We start from the raw sequence: 16,513 nt of genomic DNA on the forward strand, positions 1-16,513 counted from the left end.
GTCCAAGAAAAAGGCTCAAATATCCCAGGCTAAGGTGACATGCCTGGGCTTCATTCTCACAGATATTCGGAGAAACGCATCCCAGGATAGGGAAGAAGCCATTTGCAGCCTTACCTCTTCTAAAACTAGAAGACAGCTTAGGGGTTCCTGGGGAGGCCAAGGTTTTCTGCATCTGGATCCCTAACTACAGTCTAATAGCTGGGCCTCTACATGAAACACTGACACGAAAAGATGATGATCCTTTTGAATAGAATCCAGAAGCAGCCTTTCAAGAATGGAAAGAGCAGTCAATTAAGACTGTTGCCCAGGAACTCCCTAATTTAGCTAAACCTTTGACCTTTACATACCCGGTCAAAGGTTAATCAACCTTGGAGACTTAGTGCAAAAACTGGGACCACTTGAAATGGAGCAACACAAGAATGCCCTTCAGGTATGATAAACTATGGTCACCAAGGGCTTTTCCCACCGACTCATCAGGCCAGGATACTGGGGTATCTAAAAAGCTGGAAATCAGCAGCCCGCAAGGCCAGCTCCCTCTTAAGGGAAAAGGACACCACGTGGTGATCCTAACCAGCCATCATGCCCTGAAGTTGCAGGGGTCGCTCTGTGGACACACTGACCTCGAGTGAGGAGGCCCTCCAACTCCAACCTCCAGAGAGACAAACGGGGGCAACGGGCCCCCAAGGTGACTTGTGTGACCATCACTTGACCTGGAGTTTCTGTCAGAAAACAACAAGACTGTGCCCCGAAAGAGCAGACTACTGCTTGTAGGACTTACTGCACCCAGAGGGGAGCTAATAAGCTTGGAGGGGGAAACGTATATCATGCTTTCACCATAGAAAACCCTACAGACACCGTGGTGATTGTAACCAATATGACCGGGTGGACTGCTGGCTACTTCTAAAGGCTGTTGTCTCAGTGGACGTCATGGTCCTGGACCACCACTGACCGTGGACTGTCTGGGAGTTGTGCGGGCAGGGCTCTGACACATGGTGCTGTTTGTACATTAATTCAGGGACCTAATTAAAGAAAGCACAGACTACTGGTCAGAGCATCTAGGCTGACAAAAACCGTCAGCCTAAGATTGCCGAACAAATGTGGGGTGGGGTGAAACCTGCCACTGCAGCATCTCTGCGCATCTCCTTCCTGGACCTTAAAGGTCATTAGAATCTATAACACTTCCAGTGCTGGTGCTCAGGCAGACGAGAAGGGAGGCAGGACGCCTTGGGACAATCAACCTCACCTGGAGGCTGGTGGGGAGACGTTTTGACCCTCCCCCCATGTATCAGGGCTCACACCACAGCATGAAGCAGTTACAAAACAGGGGTCTGCACCCTCAACACCCCAAAAATGAGGAAAGGAACAAAAAGCAGAGGAGGTGTTCATCTCCGGCAACGTTCATTAAAAATTCCTGGGAGATATAAAGAGAATCTGGGCAAAAAAATAAAGTCTAAGCTGTTTTTCCATTGTGCTTTGTCTAATTTCACGTGCTCCTAGGGCTCCGCATGCAGAGGTCCCACACCCGGCATTTCAGATCCGATTTCCTAGTGCCGAATGGCTGGGGCGACACCTCAGCTAGCGGGGTCCAATGAAGACTCCGTGACATAGAGCCTGAGCTGCAGCCAACCCAGCCCTCGAGAGCTCCATGCCCTCCCTCCCACTGACGCTGCCTTGATCCCTACATAGCAGCCCAGCCCACAGCCCGTGGGGGAGTGCACGCTCTCAACTCTCCATTCTGTTTTCATAATAATGTTTCCTTTGCTTCTGAACCAAACTCAGTCTTGATCTGTTGGCTCCAATGACACTGGGCACGGGGACTCCTGTTGGGGTCCACTCTGGAGGATCAGTAACAGAAATTGAGAACATTGTAACTTCAATGAACATGTGTGTGAGCCAAACAATAGTTAACATAGAGCAGTGTATAATGCTCGGGTAAAATAATAAGTTTTTAAGACTTACATTTGATATTTCCATCACTTTACTGTAAGCAAGTTCAGTGAACACGTCTGTCTTATTTGTCAGGTCAACATTAGAGAAATGAAGTGATTTATTTCCATGGATGTACATCGAATACTCTTGGCTGAAGCTTCAATCGTGTTTTGAATGTTTTTCCATTGAAAATGATACCTCTCTTTCAGTTCCCCCATTTCTGAGAAGTATAAAATCTTATAATTTATTATTACCAAAGGGGAAAGGTAGGAGAAGGGATAAATTAACAGTTTGGGATTAACAGATACACACTGCTATGTATAAAATAGATCATCAACAAGGAACTACTGTATAGCACAGGGAACTACACTGAATATTTTGCAATAACCTATAAGGGGAAATAATCTGAAAAAGAATCGATATTTTTATTGACATCATCTATCAATGACAGATAAAATGTAACCTAAGCAAGGCCGATGGTGAGCGCTTCTGACCCTGAAGATTTCAATCATCTAAAGTTTGGGCTCTGCCTATTTCCCAAGGCCCTTAATGGACATACGTGTAGCCGTAGCTTAAAAATTCCCCAGTTTGGGGTTCGGGGAGGCACTGATTTGTAAAAATCCCTGGTGTTCTCCTTACATGCACGGGACCCTTCCTACAGCTAAAACATGCCTGCCACACCTAGAGGATGGTACACCGTTTGATCGGAAAGAGTTTGGAAAAGGCACCTCATCTCCTCATTGCCTGGTGCTCGGGTTCACCCCTCCAGCATCTTTCCTAACAATCTCCTCACTTGGGGATATCAGCACCGTCAACATCCTGTTGCACACTGTTTGGAATTTGTCTAGAGGATGAAGCGGAAGGATGAGAAAAATTTAGAGACAAGTCTTAGGTGATCAGACAGGCACATGCCACTCTAATTTCCAATCCGGAAGACAAATTCATCAAAGGCTAGAATTGCCCACGGAAACAGAATAGGGCTAGAGGAAATCCCGCTCTTTTGTGTCCAGTTTCCAAAAACACAAGTTGAAAAATGGAACTCAGGGTCACTAAAATTCATAAAACTTCAGAGTTGAAATTATCTATCGTCGAAAAATGTCTTGAGGTAAGCCACAGAAAAAGACTTGTAAGCAAGGGAGAGTGGCAGGAAACATATTTGAAGAGGTAGAAAGGACTCCCCATTAAAGCACAAGAAAAGGGGCTGAACATCGCCAATGATGCAGTTGGCCCAAAAGGGCGTATGCCTTTTTTCTGAATATATTCAAGTAAAGGCCATACACACTTTGGATCCAACCAAACAGGTGGGCACTGGAAATCAATACTACAAAATGTATCACTTCACATCAGTCAGAAGGGCCATCCACATAAAGTGTAAAGACCAGAAATGCAGGACAGGGCGAGGAGAAAAGGGAACCCTGTGAGGCTGATAGTGGAAATGGAATTTGCCAACGGCCACTCTGGAGAAGTGTATTGTGTTTGCTAAAACATCTAATAAATGAGCTACAGAGCATAGGGCACTTGCACTCATGGGTGTATACCTTGGGAAAAACAAAAATCAACAGAAAACAGGCACCCCAACGTTTACCACCTCTCTGTTAAAAAGGGCCTCCACTTGGATATAACCTAAATGTCCCTGGAAGGATAAAATGGATAAAAGAGATGGGCTACTTATGTAGAGTGGAATATGACTCATCCAGAAATCAATGAAATAAGGCCAGTTGGAACAACTCTGGAGGAGTTACATACAATCATTCTAAGTGACATATGTCAGAAAGAAAAAGACACATATCATAAGATGTCACTTAAAGGTGGAATCAAAAATGGCTACACATGAAATAAACTACAACACAGAAACATAGTCAAATATGTAGAAAATAGACATAAGGCTGCTAAATGGGAAAGGTGGGGAATGGTGAGGTATTATCCAGGAGGTTGAAATTAGCAAAGTTACCATTCCAAGTATCAAATTGAATAACTGAAAAGGCCTACACAGTACCACAAAGAACTGAACTCAGCTCACTCAAGTAACTGGAAAATAATACATATGACTGGTAAGCATCTGAAAAATAATTTTTTGTTGTCTCACAGTACATGAATCAAGTGGATGTACAGCAGCAAAAAACAGAGCTTTGAAAATCAGCTATCACCAATATAAAAATAAATTTAAAAAATATTTATAAAAACAGTGAGCCAGACAAAAATTCTTACAACTTTTGTTGAAGGGCTATGATGTAACATAGATTGAACACATGTAGACCCACAGCAGGATGATATATAAGGCTGGAAGCTATGCACGCTAAGAGATGTTAGAGAGGCTGGGTGAGGAAATGCACACCTTTTAAATACTGCCTGGTACCCATTCCATGGGTCCCAAATCTGCAGGTTCATGGGAATATTCTGACAGCGAAAACATGCCTGGGAAACCGAGATGAATGTACACCGTGTGCTCAGGAAAGGTGTCTAAAATGCACCTCATTTTTGATCTCCTGGTGCTGGGGTTCGCCATTCCAGCCACATTACTAACAATCTCCCCACATGGAGAATCAGCACCTTTAACCTCCTGTGTCACACAGTTTGCAATTTGTGCAGAGGATAAATGGGAAGAGGGGGAACCAATGAGATATTAGCTGTAGGGGTTTTGACAGGCACATGTCACTCGAACTTCCCATTAGGAAGAAGAATTAAACAAAGGCTCAGCCTGCCTCCTCAGAACCAGAATAGGACCGGAAGCAATCCAATGGTTTGGCGGCCAGCTCACAAAAAGCGAGTTTCAAAATGGAGCTCAGGAGCAGACAATTCAAAGACCTGCAAAGATATAAATGATAACCAACGTCCAAAAATATATTCAGGTAAGGCAACGAAGAGGATCTGAATGAGAGGCAGAATTGCAGGAAACAGATTTCAAAAGGTAGATTATACTCACATTTAAAGCATATGAAAAGCAGCAGAATTTCTAAAATGATGCAGTTGGGCAAAAGGGTGTATGTGTTTTTTCGTGAATATCTTCAGGAAAATAAAACACATACAGAGTTTTTGGCCAAACAAGCAAGTGGGAAATGCAAATCTGCACAACAAAGAAGTCTCAATTTCCACTGCTCACAAAGGCCATCCAAAAAATGTGTACAAACCAGAAATACAGGAGAGGCCATGGAGAACAGGGAGCCTAGTCACACTGATGGGTGGGGTATAAATATCCAAGAGCCACTCTGAAGAAGTGTATGCTGTTTCCTAAAACATCAAAAATACAAGGCCCCCGAGCAAAGGGGTTTTCAACTCATGGGCATATAACTTGTGAAGACTAAATATCAACAAGACACAGGCACCCCATAGTTTAGGGCTGCTCTGTATACAAGAACCTCAACTTCGGTACACCTAAAATATCCCAGGAAAAAGAGAAATGCCTAAAGAACTTGTGGTAATTTTGTACAACAGAATATCACTCAGACGTGAAACCAATATATATAAGGCCAGTAGCAGCATAATGAGTGGATTTAGGTATGATGATTCTAAGTGAAATTAGTCACACAGATAAAAGAATCTTATCATAAGATATCACTTACAAAGGGAATGTCAACATCACAGCACATGAAATGAATTAAGAAAGAGAACAGAGACTCACATTTAGAAAACACTCTTATGACTCCTTAAGGGGAAAGCAGAGGTGGGATGATGCATAAAACGAGAGTTTGATATTAGAACAGGTTCCATTCCATAAACCAAATACAGAAGAGACAAGATCTTCACCTACCTCAGTGAACGGGACTCAAAACGCCTATTCCCCGCAGAGGAATATATCTGACTAGTAAGAATCTTAAAAACCTATGTATTGATATGTCTCCGTATGGGAATCAAGGGTGTCTAAACCGTCATAAACATGTCAGTGAAAATCAGCTCAAACCCATTATAAAAATGAATTTCAAAAACAAAACAAAAAAACAGCGAAATTCCTACACAATTCCTTCAGGGGTTCTGATGAAACCTGGAATGACCCTATCTGCAAAGACAGCTGGATGAGACATAAGGCTGGACACTTGGGACTGAGAGGACTGGTGAGATTGGGAGAGAAAATGCAGACCATTTACAGTAGTAATGCATGCCACCATACCATGGGTCCCAAATCTCCAAGTAGAAGGGAATATCACTACAGATATAACATGTATGAGAAATCTAGAGAATGGACACCCTGTGATGGCGAAAGTTTTCTAAAAGTCTCCAAATTTTTCCTCTGCTTGTGCTCCAGTTAGGCATTCCAACTGCCTTACTATCAATCTCCCAACTTAGGAGAGTCAGCTCCTATAACCTCCTGGTTTGCACAGTTTGCTAATTGTGCAGAGGATGAAAGGGAAGAGGGAGAACCAATCAGAGAGTAGATGTAGGCATTTGGACGGACACATGCTACTCTAAATTCCCGTCAGGAAGAAGAATTACCAAAGCCTCAGCCACCCGCAGGGAACAGTATAGCCACCCCTGGAAGCAGTACAGGTCCTGAAGCAAAATTGTGTATTTGCTGTCAGCTCCCAATAATGGGATTTGAAAATTGGTGCTCAGGGGCACAGCAATTCACAACCCTGAGAATTTTAAAGGACTACTCTCTTCCAAAAATCTGTTGAGGGAAGGCAACGAAGCGGACTTGAAAATGAGGTAGAATTGCTCAAAACATATTTCAACAGGTAAATTGGAATCACCTTTAAAGCCAGGAAAAGCATCACAACTTTGACAATGATGCACTTGGTCAAAAATGGCATATGCCTTTTCTCCTGAATGTATTCAGGAGAAAACGCATACGACCTTTTTGGCCAATCAAGCAATCACACAATGCAAATCCACACTACAAAGAATTGTCACTTCCCACCGGTCAAAAGGGACATCCGAAAATCTGTAAAAACCAGAAAGGCAAGAGAGAGATGAGAAGGGCATGAAGAAATGTTATCCCAAGGGTCATGGAGGATTGTGATGACAAGTGAATGGAGCATTGTGATGACAAGATTATGTAGCATATTGCTGACAAAGGTATGGAGCATTGTGATGACAAGTTTCATGGAACACTGTGATGACAAGCGTCACGGAGCATTGTGATTACAGGGGTCATGGAGAATTGGGATGACAAGGGCATGGAGCATTTTGATGACAACGGTCCCAAATCATTGTGTGTCAGGGTTCATGGAGTGTTGTGATGACAGTGGTCATGGAGCATTGCGATGACAGGGGTCATGGAGCATTGTGATGAGAAGGTCAAGGAACATTGGGCTGAAAATGTTCATGGAGTATTGTGATGACAGGGGTCATGGAGCATTGTGATGACAAGCTACTGGAGCATTGTGATGAGAAGACCATGGAGCCTTGTGATGACAACTCTCATGGAGCATACTGATGAAAAGGGGCATGGAGCTTTGTGATTACAGGGGACTTGGAGCATTGTGATGGAAAGGGCAAGGAGCATTGGGATGAGAAGACCATCGAGCGATCTGATGACATGCATCATGGAGCTTTGTGATGAAAAGGGCATGGAACATTGTGATTACAGGGGCCTTGGAGCACTGTGAGGAAAATGGCATGGAACATTGTGATGAAAAAGGCATGGAGTCTTGTCATGACAGGGTTCAAGGAGCATACAGATGACAAGTGTCAGAGAGCATTGTGATGACAAGGGTATTAAGCATTATGATGAAAAAGTTCATGGAGCATTGTGATGAGAAGACCATGAATAATTGTGATGATGAGCCTCATGGGGCGTTGTGATGCTAAGTGTTATGGAACATTTTGATCACAAGGATTTGGAGCATTGTGATGACAGAGGTCATGGAGCATTTTGATTTCACTCTGATGACAATAGCATGAAGCATTATGATGATGGGCATGGTGCACTGTGATGACAGGGTTCATGGAGCATTGAGATGAAAAGGGGCATGGAGCATTCGGATGACATGCATCATGGAGCTTTGTGATGACAAGGGCATGGAGCATGGTGAATGAGAAGGCCAAGGAGCATTCTGATGACATATTTCATTGAGCTTTGTGATGACAAGGGCATGGAGCATTGTGATTACAGGTGTCTTGGAGCATTGTGATGAGAAGGGTCATGGAGCCTTGTGATGACAAGGCCAAGGAACATCGTGATGGCAGGGGTCATGGAGCATTGTTATTACAGGGGTAATGGAGCATGGTGATGACAAGGGCATGGAGCATTGTGATGACAAGGTCATAGATTATTGTGAAGACATGTGTCATGGAGCATTATGATGACATATTTCATGGTCCACTGTGAAGACAATGGCATGGAGCATTGAGATGACAAATGTTATGGAGGATTGTGATGACAAAGGTAATGGAGCATTGTGATGACAAGGACTTGGAGCACTGTGATGACAAGGGTCAAGGAGCATTGTGATGACAAGGGCATCAATCATTGTGATGACAATGTCCATTGAGAATTTTGATGAAAAGGTCGTGAAGCATTGTGATGACATAGGCATGTAGCTTGCTATGACAGGGGTCATGGGGCACTGCGATGACAATTGCATGGAGAATTTTGATGACAAGAGCTTGTAACATTGTGATGAGAACTGTCATGGAGCATTGTGATGACAAGGATGTGGAGAATTGTGATGACAAGAGCATGTAACATTGTGATGAGAACTGTCATGGAGCATTGTGATGACAATGACGTGGAGAATTGTGATGACAAGGGATATGAAAATTGTGATTACCAGGGCATGGAGCATTGTGATGCCAAGACCGTGGAGCACTGAGATGAGAAGACCATGGATAATTGTGGTGACGAGAATCATGGAGCACTGTAATGACAAAGGGCATGGAGCATTGTGATGACAGGTGTCATGGAGCATTGTGATGACAGTGGTCATGGATATTTGTGATGACAAAGGTCATGGAGCATTCTGATGACAAGCTTGTGGAGTACTTTGATGACAAAGCATGTAACCCTGTGATGAGAAGTGTCATGGAGCACAGTGATGCCAAGAATGTGGAGAATTTTGATGACAGGGAACATGGAGCATTGTGATTACCAGGGCATGGAGCATTGTGATGGCAAGACCGTGGAGCATTGTGATGAGAAGACCATGGATAATTGTGATGAGGAACGTCATGAAGCACTGTAATGACAAGTGGTATGGAGCACTGTGATGACAGGGGTCATGGAGAATTGTGATGACAAGGGTCATGGAGCATTCTGATGACAAGTGTGTGGAGTATAGTGATGACAATGGCAAGGAGAATTTTGATGAAAAGGGCATTGAGCATTGTGATGAAAAAGGCATGGAGCCTTTTCATGAAAGTGTTCAAGGAGCATTCTGACGACAAGTGTAAGGGAGCATTGTGAGGACAAGTGTATTGAGAATTGTGATGAAAAAGATGATGGAGCATTGTGACGACAAGGGCATGCATTATTGTGATGACAGGCGTCATGGAGCATTGTGATGACAAGTGTTATGTAAAATTGTGATCACAAGGATTTGGAGCATTGTGATGACAGAGGTCATGGATCTTTTTGATTTCAAGGAGCATGGAGCATTGTGATGACAGGGGTCATGGAGCACTGTGATGTCAGTGGTCATGGAGCATTTTGATGAAAAGGGTCATGGAGCATTTTGATGACAGGTGTTATGGAACATTGTGATGTCAGGGGTCATCGAACATTGTGATGATAAGTGCATGTAGCATGGTGATGACAGGAGTCATGGAACATTGTGATGACTGGGTTGAGGGAGTATTGTGATGAATAGTGATGTAACATTGTGATATCAGTTGTGGGAGAGCATTTTGGTGAGAAGTGCATGGAGCATTGTGAAGACAAGGTTTATGGAGCCTTGTGATGACAACATTGTGGAAAACTGTGATGAGAAGCGCATGGCACATTGTGATGACAAGGGTCACGGAGCATTGTGATGAAAAGTTCATGGAGCATTGTGGTAACAAAGGTAACAGAGCCTTGTGATGATGCGGGCATGGACCATTGTGATGACAAATGTTATGAAGCATCGTGATGACTGGAGTCACGGAGCATTGTGATGACAGGGGTCATGGAGCATTGTGATGACAAGGGCATGGAGCACTGTGCTGAGAATGGCATAGAGCATTGTGATGACAAGTGTCAAAGAGCATTGTGATGAAAAGTTCATGGAACATTGTGATTAAAAAGGTCACAGAGACTGTCGAGGGCATGGACCATTGTTATGAAAAACGTCATGTAGCATTGTGATGACAGGGTCATGGAACATTGTGATTACAGGGGTGAGGGAGTATTGTGATGACTAGTGATGGTACATTGTGATATCGCTGGTGAGAGAGTATTTTGATGAGAAGTGCATGGAGCATTGAGATTACACGGTTTATGGAGCATTTCAATGACAAGGTTGTGGACCGTTGTGATGAAATGCGTGTGGCACTTTGTGATAACAATGGTCATGGAGCATTGTTCTGACAAAGACATGGTGCATTGTGATGACAAGGGTCCCAGAGAATTGTGATGAAAAGTTCATGGAGCATTGTGGTTACAAAGGTCACAGAGCCTTGTGATGACGCGGGCATGGACCACTGTGATGACAAATGTTATGAAGCATTGTGATGACTGGAGTCACGGAGCATTGTGATGACAGGGGTCATGGAGCATTGTGATGACAAGGGCATGGAGCATTGGTCTGACAAGTTTCATAAATTATTGTGATGAGTGTGGGCATGGTGCATTGTGATGATAAGGGCACGGAGCATGGTGATGAGAAGGTCATGGAGTCTCGTGAAGACACGTGTCAGGGAACACTGTGATGACATATGTCATGGTCCATTGCAATGACAATGGCATGGAGCACTGTGATGCCAAATGTAATGGAGGATTGTGATGACAAATATAATGGAGCATTGTGATGACTAGGGCTTGGAGCATTATGATGACAAGGGCCATTGAGTATTTTCATGACAAGGTCATGAAGCATTGTGATGACAAGGTCCTGGAGCACTGTGATGAGAAAACCATGGAGCCTTATGATGACAAGTCTCATGGAGCATACTGATGAAAAGGGGCATGGAGCATTGTGATTACAGGGGTCGTGGAACCTTGTGAGGACAAGGACATGGAGCACTGTGAGGAGAAGGCCAAGGAGCATTCTAATGACATGTGTCATTGAGCTTTGTGATGACAAGGGCATGGAACATTGTGATTACAGTGGTCTTAGGGCATTGTGATGAAAAGGGCATGGATCACCTTGATGAAAAAGGCATGGAGCCTTGTCATGACAGGGTTCAAGGAGCATACAAACAACAAGTGTCAGGAGGCATTTCGATGACAAGTGTATTGAGCATTGTGATGACAAGGTCCTGGAGCATTGTGATGAGAAAACCATGGAGCCTTGTGATGACAAATCTCATACAGCATACTGATGAAAGGAGCATGGAAAACTGGGATTACAGGGGTTTGGAATATTGTGATTACAAGGACATGGAGCATTGTGATGAAAACAGCATGGAGTATTGTGATGACATGCGTCATGGAGCGTTGTGATGACAAGTGTTATGGAACATTGTGATCACAAGGGTTTGGAGCATTGTGATGATAGAGGTCATGGATCATTTTGATTTCAAGGAGCATGGAGCATTGTGATGACAAGGGCATGAAGCAATGTGATCCCAAGGCTCACGGAGGATTGTGATGACAATGGAAATAGAGTATTGTGATGACAAGCGCATAGAGCATTGTAATGAAAAGGTCATGTAGCATTTTGCTGACAAAGGCATGGAACATTGTGATGACATGTTTCATGGAGCACTGTGATGACAAGCATCACGGAGGATTGTGAATGCATTGGCCATGGAGCATTGGGATGACAAGGGCATTGATCATTGTGATGACAATTTTCCTGGAGCACTGGGCTGAAAATGTGCATGGAGTGTTGCGATGACAGGGATCATGTAGCCTTGTGATGATATTGGCCATGGAGCATTGTGATGAGTAGGTCGTGGAGCAATGGGCTGAAAATGTTCATGGATTATTGTGATGACAGGGATCATGGAACATTGGGATGACAAGGGAATGGAGCACAGTGATGACAAGGTCTTGGAGCATTGTGATGTGAAGACCATGGAGACTTGTGATGACAAGTCTTATGGAGCATTCTGATGAAAAGGGGCATGGAGCATTGTGATTACATGGGTCTTGGAGCATTGTGATGACTAGGGCATGGAGCATTGTGATGAGAAGACCATGGAGCATTGTGATGATATGCGTCATGGAGCTTTCTGATGACAAGGGCATGGAGCATTGTGATTACAGGGGTCTTGGAGCATTGTGATGACGAGGGCATGGAGCACTGTGATGAGAAGGCCATGGAGCATTCTGATGCATGAGTTTTGGAGCTTTTTGATGACAAGGGCATGGAGCATTGTGATTACAGGGATCTTGGAGCATTGTGATGAAAAGGGCATGGATCATTGTGATGAAAAAAGGCATATAGCCTTGTCATGACAGGGTTCAAGGAGCATACTGATGACAAGTGTCAGGGAGCATTGTGATAACAAGTGTATTGAGCATTGTGATGACAAAGATCATGGAGCATTGTGATGAGAAGACCATGGATAATTGTGATGATGAGCGTCATGGGGTGTTGTTATGATAAGTGTCATGGAACATTGTGATAACAAGGGTTTGGAGCATTATGATTACAGAGGTCATGGAGAATATTGATTTCATTGTGATGACAATAGCCTGAAGCATTATGATGATGGGCATGGTGCACTGTGATGACAGGGTTCATGGAGCATTGAGATGAAAACGGGCATGGGGCATTGTGATTACAAGGGTCTTGGAGCATTGTGATGGCAAGGGCACGGAACATTTTGATGAGAAGGCCATAGAACATTGTGATGACATGTGTCATGGAACCTTGTGATGACTAGGCCGTGGAACATTGTGATGGCAGGGGTCATGGTGCATTGTTATGACAGGCGTAATGGAGCATTATGATGAGAAGGGCATGGAACATTGGTCTGAAATGTTTCATGTATTATTGTGATGAGATTGGGCATGGAGCATTGTGATGACAAGGGCATGGAACACTGTGATACATGGGTCATGCCGGATTGTAATGACAAGGGCATGGAGCATTGTGATGAGAAGGGCATCGAGCATTGTGATGACGAGTGTCATGGAGCTTTGTGATGACAAGGGCATGGAGCAATGTGATGAGAGGGTTCATGGAGCATTGTGATGACAATGACTTGGAGCCTTGTGATGCCAAGGGTCATGGAGCTTTGTGATGACAAGTCATGGAGCATTTTGATGACAAGGGCATGGTGCATTGTGATGAGAAGGGCAGGGAGACTTTTGATGACCGGGACATGCAGCAATTTGATAAAAAGTGTAATGGAACATTTTGATGGCAGGGTTTATAGAACATTGTGATGTCAGGAGTCTTGGAGCTCTGGGATGAAAAGAGTCATGGAACATTTTGCTGACAGGTGTTATAGAACATTGTGATGTCAAAGGTCATAGAACATTGTGATGATAAGGGGATGTAGCACTGTGATGACAGGGTCATGGAACATTGTGATTACAGGGGTGAGGGTGTATTGTGATGACTAGTGATGGAACATTGTGATATCTCTGCTGAGAGACCATTTTGATGAGAAGTGCATGGAGCATTGTGATTACAAAGTTTATGGAGCATTTCAATGACAAGGTTTTGGACCGTTGTGAAGAAATGTGCGTGGCACTTTGTGATGACAATGGTCATGGAGCATTGTTCTGACAAAGACATGGTGCATTATGATGACAAGTGTCACAGAGAATTGTGATGAAAAGTTCATGGAGCATTGTGGTTACAAAGGTCACAGAGCCTTGTGATGACACGGGCATGGACCATTGTGATGACAAACGTTATGAAGCATTGTGATGACTGGAGTCACGGAGCATTGTGATGACAGGGATCATGGAGCATTGTGATGACAGGGGCATGGAGCATTTTGATGACAGGGGCATGGAGCATTGGTCTGACAAGTTTCATAGACTATTGTGATGCGTGTGGGCATGGGGCATTGCGATGACAAGGGCACGGAGCATTGTGATGAGAAGGTCATGGAGTATTGTGAAGACAGGTGTCAGGGAACACTGTGATGACATATGTCATGGTCCATTGCGATGACAATGGCATGGAGCATTGTGATGCCAAATGTAATGGAGGATTGTGATGACAAATATAATGGAGCATTGTGATGACTAGGGCTTGGAGCATTATGATGCCAAGGTCCATTGAGAATTTTCATGACAAGGTCATGAAGCATTGTGATGACAAGGTCCTGGAGCATTGTGATGAGAAAACCATGGAGCCTTGTGATGACAAGTCTCATGGAGCATACTGATGAAAAGGGGCATGGATCATTGTGATTACAGGGGTGTGGAACGTTGTGAGGACAAGGGCATGGAGCACTGTGAGGAGAAGGCCAAGGAGCATTCTAATGACATGCATCATTGAGCTTTGTGATGACAAGGGCATGGAACATTGTGATTACAGTGGTCTTGGAGCATTGTGATGAAAAGGGCATGGATCACCTTGATGAAAAAGGCATGGAGCCTTGTCATGACAGGATTCAAGGAACATACAGACAACAAGTGTCAGGGAGCATTTTGATGACAAGTATATTGAGCATTGTGATGACAAGGTCCTAGAGCATTGTGATGAGAAATCTATGGAGCCTTGGGATGACAAATCTCATGGAGCATACTGATGATAAGGGGCATGGACCATTGGGATTACAGGGGTTTGTAACATTGTGATTACAAGGTCATGGAGCATTGTGATGAAAAGGGCATGGAGTATTGTGATGACATGTGTCATGGAGCGTTGTGATGACAAGTGTTATGGAACATTGTGATTACAAGGGTTTGGAGCATTGTGATGATAGAGGTCATGGATCATTTTGATTTCAAGGAGCATGGAGCATTGTGATGACAAGGGCATGAAACAATGTGATCCCAAGGCTCACGGAGGATTGTGATGACAATGGAAATGGCGTATTGTGATGACAAGCGCATAGAGCATTGTAATGAAAAGGTCATGTAGCATTTTGCTGACAAAGGCATGGAGCATTGTGAGGACATGTGTCACGGAGCACTATTATGACAAGTGTCACGGAGCATTGTGAAGGCAGGGGTCATGGAGCATTGGGATGACAAGGGCATGGATCATTGTGATGACAAGTTTCCTGGAGCACTGGGCTGAAAATGTTCACGGAGTGTTGTGATGACAGGGGACGTGGAGCCTTGTGATGATATTGGCCATGGAGCATTGTGATGAGTTGGTTGTGGACCAATGGGCTGAAAATGTTCATGGATTATGGTGATGACAGGGATCATGGAACATTTGGATGACAAGGGAATGGAGCATGGTGATGACAAGGTCCTGGAGCATTGTGATGTGAAGACCATGGAGACATGTGATGACAAGTCTCATGGAGCATTCTGATGAAAAGGGGCATGGAGCATTGTGATTACAGGGGTCTTGGAGCATTGTAATGACTAGGGCATGGAGCATTTTGTTGAGAAGGCCATGGAGCATTCTGATGACATGTGTCATGGAGCTTTGTGATGACAAGGGCATGGAGCATTGTGATTACAGGGATCTTGTAGCAGTGTGATGAAAAGGGCATGGATCATTGTGATGAAAAAGGCATGGAGCCTTGTCGTGACAGGGTTCAAGGAGCATACTGATGACAAGTGTCAGGGAGCATTGTGATAACAAGTTTATTGAGCATTGTGATGACAAAGATCATGGAGCATTGTGATGAGAAGACCATGGATAATTGTGATGATGAGCGTCATGGGGTGTTGTGATGATAAGTGTCATGGAACATTGTGATAACAAGGGTTTGGAACATTATGATTACAGAGGTCATGGAGAATATTGATCTCATTGTGATGACAATAGCCTGAAGCATTATGATGATGGGCATGGTGCACTGTGATAACAGGGTTCATGGAGCATTGAGATGAAAAGGGGCATGGGGCATTGTGATTACAAGGGTCTTGGAGCATTGTGATGGCAAGGGCATGGAGCATTTTGATGAGAAGGCCAAGGAACATTGTGATGACAAGTGTCATGGAACCTTGTGATGACTAGGCCGTGGATCATTGTGATGGCAGGGGTCATGGTGCATTGTTATGACAGGCGTAATGGAGCATTATGATGAGAAGGACATGGAACATTGGTCTGAAATGTTTCATGTATTTTTGTGATGAGAGTGGGCATGGGGCATTGTGATGACAAGGGCACGGAACACTGTGATACATGGGTCATGCAGGATCGTAATGACAAGGGCATGGAGCATTGTGATGAGAAGGGCATCGAGCATTGTGATGACAAGTGTCATGGAGTTTTGTGATGACAAGAGCATGGAGCAATGTGATGAGAGGGTTCATGGAGCATTGTGATGACAATGACTTGGAGCCTTGTGATGCCAAGGGTCATGGAGATTTGTGATGACAAGTCATGGAGCATTTTGATGACATGGGCATGGTGCATTGTGATGAGAAGGGCAGGGAGCCTTTTGATGACCGGGTCATGTAGCAATTTGATAAAAA

At 44.0% G+C, this 16,513-nt stretch overlaps 1 long non-coding RNA gene across 1 annotated transcript in view; it reads left to right on the forward strand.

The window, feature by feature from the left end:
- LOC308610479 overlaps positions 1-16,068 on the forward strand; it is a 608,528-nt gene extending 592,460 nt beyond the window's left edge. The window contains exon 3 of the long non-coding RNA XR_014014559.1: positions 16,004-16,068. This is a non-coding gene — a long non-coding RNA (uncharacterized lncRNA). The remainder of the gene's footprint in view (positions 1-16,003) is intronic.
- The last annotated feature ends 445 nt before the right edge of the window (positions 16,069-16,513 follow it).

This window comes from Mesoplodon bidens (assembly GCF_964165515.1).
Source record: "Mesoplodon bidens genome assembly, contig: HAP1_SCAFFOLD_109, whole genome shotgun sequence".
NCBI classification, from domain to species: Eukaryota; Metazoa; Chordata; class Mammalia; order Artiodactyla; family Ziphiidae; genus Mesoplodon; species Mesoplodon bidens.